Genomic DNA, 7,236 nt, shown 5'->3' with positions numbered 1-7,236 from the left:
TTGCCTCCAGGTAGCTTCTGTTATTTATTTCCTTTTTTTTTGTTCAGTGAAGTTGGAGGCTGGGTCATTACTGTGGTGAGACAGGAGAGAGCAGAAGAGAGGTCTTAAAGAGACCAGGGAAATTTGCTCCAGTCGTCATGGGGACCAGAGGGAACAGCTGATTCAGAGGCTTGGGGACAGTAGTAGGGTTCATAACACCTTTTTACCACTGTTGTGGCACCAGTCCAGAGAAGGCAATGGCACCCCACTCCAGCACTCCTGCCTGGAAAATCCCATGGACGGAGGAGCCTGGAAGGCTGCAGTCCATGGGGTCGCTGAGGGTCGGACACGACTGGGCAGCTTCACTTTTCACTTTCCTGCATTGGAGAAGGAAGTGGCACCCCACTCCAGTGTTCCTGCCTGGAAAATCCCAGGGACGGGGGAGCCTGGTGGGCTGCCGTCCATGGGGTCGCACAGAGTGGGACACGGCTGAAGTGACACAGCAGCAGCGGCGGCAGCAGCGGAATTTTGTGACCTCCTGTAGCCATGGTCAGGCTGGAATGAAGATGCTGGATATTTCAGAAGGTAACAGGATTGGCAGAGGATCAAGAGGGGAAAGTATCAGCAAAAGGCTGATGGAAGAGTCAGGCCATCGGTCTCGGTTGGCTGGAGCAGGGAGGGAAGCCGAAAGGAGACGTCTCTGGGAGAGCCGGGGGCATCGAGGCAGGCTTACAATGGGGATGGACAGTCGTGTTAATGGTGTTGGCTGACGTTTATGGCGAATTTCCTAGGGATCAGACACACTTCCTTTTCAGAACAATCCTAAGTGCTGTGTCCTATTGCTTTCTTCATAGATGAAGAAATTGAAGCAGAAACTTCTGGAGCAGTTTTGCTCCAGATCATTCCATTGGTCAATGACAGATGAGCTTGTGCTCTTGACAATCAGGCAAGGGAGTGAGGGAGTAGAGAGATTTGTGCTCTGGGAATGGTGTACCGAGCTTCCCTGTGCTCAGGGGTAAAGAATCCACCCGCCAGTGCAGGAGATGAGGGTGCGATCCCTGGGTGGGAAACATCCCCTGGAGAAGGGAATGGCAACCCACTCCAGTATCCTTCCCTGGGAAATCCCATGGACAGAGGAGCCTGGTGGCGTGCAGTCCGTTGGGGCGCCAAACATGACTTAGTAACTAAACTGCAACAACAGTGGTGCGCTGTGGATTAATATTTCACTGCTGAGCTGGACAGCTATTCCTCTACCAATGCTCATCACAGAGTTATTCATGATAGGGAAAAGGTGAAACAACCCAAGTGTCCGTGAACAGATGAATGGATAAACACAGTGGGGTATATACAGACACAGTGGAGTATTATTCAGCCTTGAAAAGGAATGTGATTTTGGCATAAGCTACTACATGGATGGACCTTGAAAACATTATGCTTAGTGGAATAAGCCAGACACAGAAGGACAAATGGTGTATGATTCCACTTATATGAGGCACCAAGAATAGGAAACGTCATAGAGACAAAGTGGGATTGAGGTTGCTAGGAGCTGGGAGGAGACTGTGGGCAGTTTTAGCTTATTAAGTAGAACTTTTGTTGGGGATGATGAGAAGTTTTGGGTAGAGATAGAGGCGATGGTTATACAGCATCGCGAGTGTATCTGATGTCGCTGAATCGTACACTGACACAGGGTTAGAATGATAAATAGTACATAACATATATTTTACCACGACTTAAAAAACAGAGATTTCAGTGGGGAGCTACTTCTGGGTGACTACAACCAAAGAGCTGTTGAAGAAGTGAGACGCTGAATTTGGAGGGAACGATGGTTGGAGCTGAGGAAGGAAGGGAGAGACGCAGAGCTGAATGGGTCAGCCAGCAGGAATCCTGTGTCCTGACGTTTGGCTATCCTCGGGCAGCGCCTGGACCATTAGCAGCCCCAGTGCATGGACCAGCAGGAATCCTGTGTCCTGACGTTTGGCTATCCTCAGGGGCATCGCCTGGACCATTAGCAGCCCCAATGCATGGACCACATGGAGGATTCGAACCAGACTGGGGTGGTGATTCACTTCCACTTCCGCCCCTTCTCCAGACTCCCTGAGGTTCAGATGCTGACTTTCGTGGCCTTCCTGATTGTGCACCTGGTCAGCGTCGGTGGCAATGTCTCCATTCTGCTCATCGTCTGGACCCGCTGCTCTCTGCACCCCCATGTACTGCTTCCTGGCCAGCTTGGCGGCTCTGGAGACCTGCTGCTCCTCCACCACTGCCCCTCTGACGCTGGCCAGCACCCTGTCCGCGGGGAGAACCCTCATCTCCCCAGCTGGCTGCGGTGCCCAGATGTTCTTCATCTTCCTGGGCAGCGCTGACTGCATCCTGCTGGCCGTCATGGCCTATGACAGGTTCGTGGCCATCTGCCACCCTCTGCGTTATAGCCTCAGGATGAGCTGGCAGCGGTGTGCCCGACTGGCCCTGGGCTCCCTGGTGCTGGGGTTCATCTTGGCCACGCAGCTGACTGTGCTCATCTTCCGACTCCCCTTCTGCGGCAGCAAGGAGATCGGCGTGTTCTACTGTGACGTCCTGCCCGTCATGAGACTGGCCTGTGCGGACACCCGGGTCCACAAGGCCACGCTCTTCGTGGTGAGTGTTGCCGTCCTCGCCCTCCCCTTCCTGCTGATCACCCTGTCCTATGTCTTCATCGCGGCCGCCATCCTGAAGATCCGCTCTGCAGAGGGGAGGCACAAGGCCTTCGCCACCTGCTCCTCCCACATGACCATGGTTCTGCTCCAGTATGGAGGTGCCAGCCTCATCTACCTGTGCCCCAGCTCCAGCTACTCTCCAGAGAGGGGCCAAGTAGTATCCGTGGTTTACACCTTTATCACCCCTATGCTGAGCCCCCGATCTACAGTATGAGGAATCGAGAGCTTAAGCATGCTTTGGAGAGAGCAGTGATGAGGTTCCTGTCGTCCTAAACACTACAAACGCCCTGGATGCTCCTCTGTACACTGTGGGGTGGAGACAGGTGGGTGTGTTTCTCTGAGAGATGGGAGACGGGTTAAGCGGTCATAGGTTTTGCACTGTTACTTCTTCTTCCTTATATTATTTTCGAGAAGTCATTTTTCCTTTGTAAGGAAGAGATGGAAACAGTGGCAGACTTTATTTTTCTGGGCTCCAAAATCACTGCAGATGGTGATTGCCACCATGAAATTAAAAGACATGTATTCCTTGGAAGGAAAGCTATGACCAAGCCAGACAGCATATTAAGAAGCAGAGACATTACTTTACCAACATAGATCAGTTTAGTCAAAGCTATGGTTTTTCCAGTGGTCGGGTACAGATGTGAGAGCTGGCCTACAAAGAAAGCTGAACGCTGAAGAATTGATGCATTTGAACTGTGGTGTTGGAGAAGACTCTTGAGAATCCCTTGGACTGCAAGAAGATCCAACCATTCCATCCTAAAGGAAACCAGTCCTGAATGTTCATTGGAAGGACTGATGCTGAAGCTGAAACTCCAATCCTTTGCCCACCTGATGGGAAGAACTGATTCATTTGAAAAGACCCTGATGCTGGGAAAGATTGAGGGCAGGAGGAGAAGGGGATGACAGAGGATGAGATGGTTGGATGGCATCACTGACTCAATGGACATGAGTTTGAGTAAACTCCAGAAGTTGGTGAAGGACAGGGAGGCCTGGCGTGCTGCAGTCCATGGGGTTGCAAAGAGCTGGACATGACTGAGCGACTGAACTGAAGGAAGAGATGTTTTTAAGAGAACATCTTACCTGTTTGTTTTCTTCCCCATTATCTGTCCATTTCTTCCTCCATCCTCTCTCTATTGCTTGCACACACACACACGCGCGCGCACACACACACACACGCGTTCACTTATCTCATAGCATCTCTTTGTGCCTATCCATGGTTGATACGGCCTGAATATTTGCATTCTTTCCAAATTTACAGGTTCAAATACTAATGCCCAGTGTGATGGCATTAAAATATGGGCCTTAGATGAGAGATGTTTAAGTCACGAGGCCAGAGCCCTGGTGAGTGGAATCACTGCTTTTATGAAAGAGACTCCTCAGAGCTCCCTAGCACCTTCTGCTGTGTGAGGGTACAATGAGAAGTCTGTGACCTGGAAGAAGGCCTTTACCCAACCTCATTCTTAGATTCCTCATCCATAAAAGGGGGATTAAAATACCCACAAGACCGAAATTCTGGGGTAGTTATAAGGATCAAAAGATATAAGTGGAAGTACTTTGTGACTTTACTTTTTAATTGTTATTATTATTTTGCCATGCAGCGTGTGAGATCTTAGTCCCCCAACCAGGGATCAAACCTGTGCCGCCTGCAGTGAAAGAAGTCTTAACCAGTGGACCCCCTGGGAAGTCCCTCCGCTGTGACTTTCAGAGGGCTATAAAGCGGTGCACGTCAGGCTTGCTATCCTCCAGTAAAGTCTGTGTTCTTCCCTTTGAACTTCTCTCCAGTTCTCAGCAGACTCAAACATTGCATATATGGGCAGGGGCAGAGCCAGGAATAAAACACAAATCGAGCTAGGGCCTTCCCATATTATGATTTCCACAATGTAAGTGCTGAGTTTGTGCATTTTGAATGGTTTATCTTTAATCCTCCATTATCTTCTAGGGAAAAGTGATGGGGAAAGCCTTAGAATTTTAAAGTTTTGTTGGTTTCTCTTTAACGTTATACCTGGAGCTAACCCATCTCCATCTCAATCTCTGACTCTGTATTAGTCTGCTTCCAAATCACCCTTCGTTTGGACGTGCCTGGTGGTTAAGGCTCCGTGCTTTCACTACAGGAGCCACAGGCTTGATCCCGGCAGGGGAAGCTCTGAAGGCCACTTCCTTTCATCTCATCTGTTCGCTGTCTTCCCCATTCTCTGTGCTTCTCTCCTCCCATTCTCTCTCTGTCTTGCGGTCTCTCTCACACACTCACTTATCTCATATTCTCTCTTGTATATCCCTAGTTGATGTGGGCTCCCCGATGGCTCAGACAATGAAGAGTCTGCCTGCAATGCAGGAGACCTGGGTTTGATTCCTGGGTTGGGAAGATCCCCTGGAGAAGGGAAAGGCTACCCCACTCCAGTATTCTGGCCTGGAGAATTCCATGGACTGTATAGTCCATGGGGTTGCAAAGAGTTGGACACGACTGAGCGACTTTCACTCACCTGCTCACTCACTGTGGACCGTGCGCCCACCTGTGGTAGGCAGAGCAGGAAATAGAAAGGTAAGTCAGAGGAAGCTCCAACCTGGGAGGAAGCTAAGTCTGGCCATAGCTGGGACTTCCCTGGTGGTCCAGTGGCTAAGACTGTGAGCTCCCAACGCAGGGCGCATGGGTTCGATCCCCGGGGGAGAAACTAGACCCCACCTGCTCCAGCTAAAGATCCACGAGCAGCAGTTTAGGTCGAGGAGGCCCGGAGCCAGAACTGAGGCCTGGAGTAAGAAAGGAGCAGACAGAAGAGCGCAGACCACCCTGACACCACAGGCCGAGCGCTGCCACCACAATGCCCTGAGCCACCGAGGGAGGGCCAGCCGCGAGCGGCGGGGCACCTGAGCTGCCCCGAGGCGGGCTGAGGTCCGCGTGCGCGCAGAGGGGCGGGGAGGGCGCTCCTGGAGGGCACGCGCGGCCTGGCCCAGGGCATCCGCTCCGCGCCTCTGCTCCCCGTCTGCCGAAGCACAAGGGGCGCCGCAACAGCTTTCTCGGACTTTTTCTGACCCGTATCACAGGCCTCAAGGGCAGAAACCATGGCCAGGACTCACGTGACAGGAAACTGAAGGGTCAGTTTATTCTGAAAGACAAGAACCCGAAAGGGTCTTCCTTGGTTCACCAGCCCTCGTTTGTGTTCTCAGTGGTCTGCGAGGTCAGAATCTGCAGGACTCTGGTCCTGCCCAACGCTAGGTGTCCGGGGGAGATAAACAAGATACGGCCAAACCAACGTGAAGGATACCGTACCGAGCGAAATAAAACGAGTTGTCCGCTGCGGGTTTGTTCCGCGCCTGCAGTGTGCAAACTTGCGGTCACGACTCTTCACGGGGGGGATGCTATGCTGCCGTGTTTCCAGATTCTGTCGCCACCAAACTCTTTTATCCCTTGGAATCTCTTAGAAATGTTTCATCCTGCCGAACCTACTTTGGAAAAGGCTGCCGTAGCTGATCCTGACTGAACACCGAAAGGGGGTGATTTCCCTAGTGATTGAAATACTCCAGGCACTTTTCAATTCCCCAGTCTCTTTGAGCAAATAGTGTGGTTACGAGTTAGCAGCCTTTTCTAGTGACTGACTAAGGAGTTAATGATTGCATATATCAACGCATTCATCATCACAGAATGCAAGAGATGCCTGTTATGACCTCTGTTTACATACGAGGAGACTCAGACACAGGGCGATAAGTATCTTGTTCAAGGTCACACAGCCAGAACTGAGCTTTGACCTAGGCCATGTGGTTTCAAACCTTGGGCACAAAACCGCTGTGTCTCCCAGCATCTGTGACTGCCCTGTAGGAGCTTGGGGAAATTGCTTCATCTTCCTGCCTTTCCGCTCATTTCAGTCTGCCAGTCGTGTCTGACTTCTTGCGACCTCATGGACTGCAGCACGCCAGGCTTCCCTTTCCACCACCAACTCCCGGAGCCTGCTTGAACTCATGTCCATCGAGTTGGTGATGCCATCCAATTCAATTGCTTAATAAAACAGGGACAATAATATTTACTCTGTCTCCCTAAGCTACTGTGAGGTCTCCAGGGAAAGGACTCCCAAACACAACAGAACGGTGAAAGGCGCAGCAAGGCCATGCAGACGTCCGCACGGAGTCATACACTAGGTGGTGTGCTCTTCTGATTAGAGAATGTTTAAAGATGCAAGTGTTCGATTGCGTCTCACCTGAGGTTTCCCTGCGCTTATCCTGTGAACTCTTGACAGCTGTTTCACAGAAGAGCAAGCCTGTCTTCTCTAGCTCAGGAGTAACAGGACACTTCTCTGCAAAACGCTTCCTTACTGTGTCTCCCACTTACCAGGCTCTTCAGAGGAGAGCTGTGTGTCTAGGGGCTCCAGGGATTGAGGCATTCATATAAACATAAAAACCAATGAACATGGTACAAATTGTTTATATTGCCAAACCACAGGCATAGCCTTGTGCTATAAGGAGATTTGTGGATAGAAAAAACATCTGAACAACATGATAGAAAACACCCTATAAACAAGACACATTTTTAAACTATTCATTTTATTGAAGTATAGTTGATTTCCAGTGTCGTGTT

The 7,236-nt window shown here is 50.7% G+C and overlaps 1 pseudogene; it reads left to right on the top strand.

The window, feature by feature from the left end:
- Positions 2,010 to 2,945, top strand: LOC102176631 (annotated as a pseudogene).

Source organism: Capra hircus, chromosome 15 (genome assembly GCF_001704415.2).
Source record: "Capra hircus breed San Clemente chromosome 15, ASM170441v1, whole genome shotgun sequence".
Classification (NCBI taxonomy): Eukaryota; Metazoa; Chordata; class Mammalia; order Artiodactyla; family Bovidae; genus Capra; species Capra hircus.
Note: the sequence above shows the minus strand (reverse complement) of the source record. Positions and strands in the feature narration are given on the sequence as shown.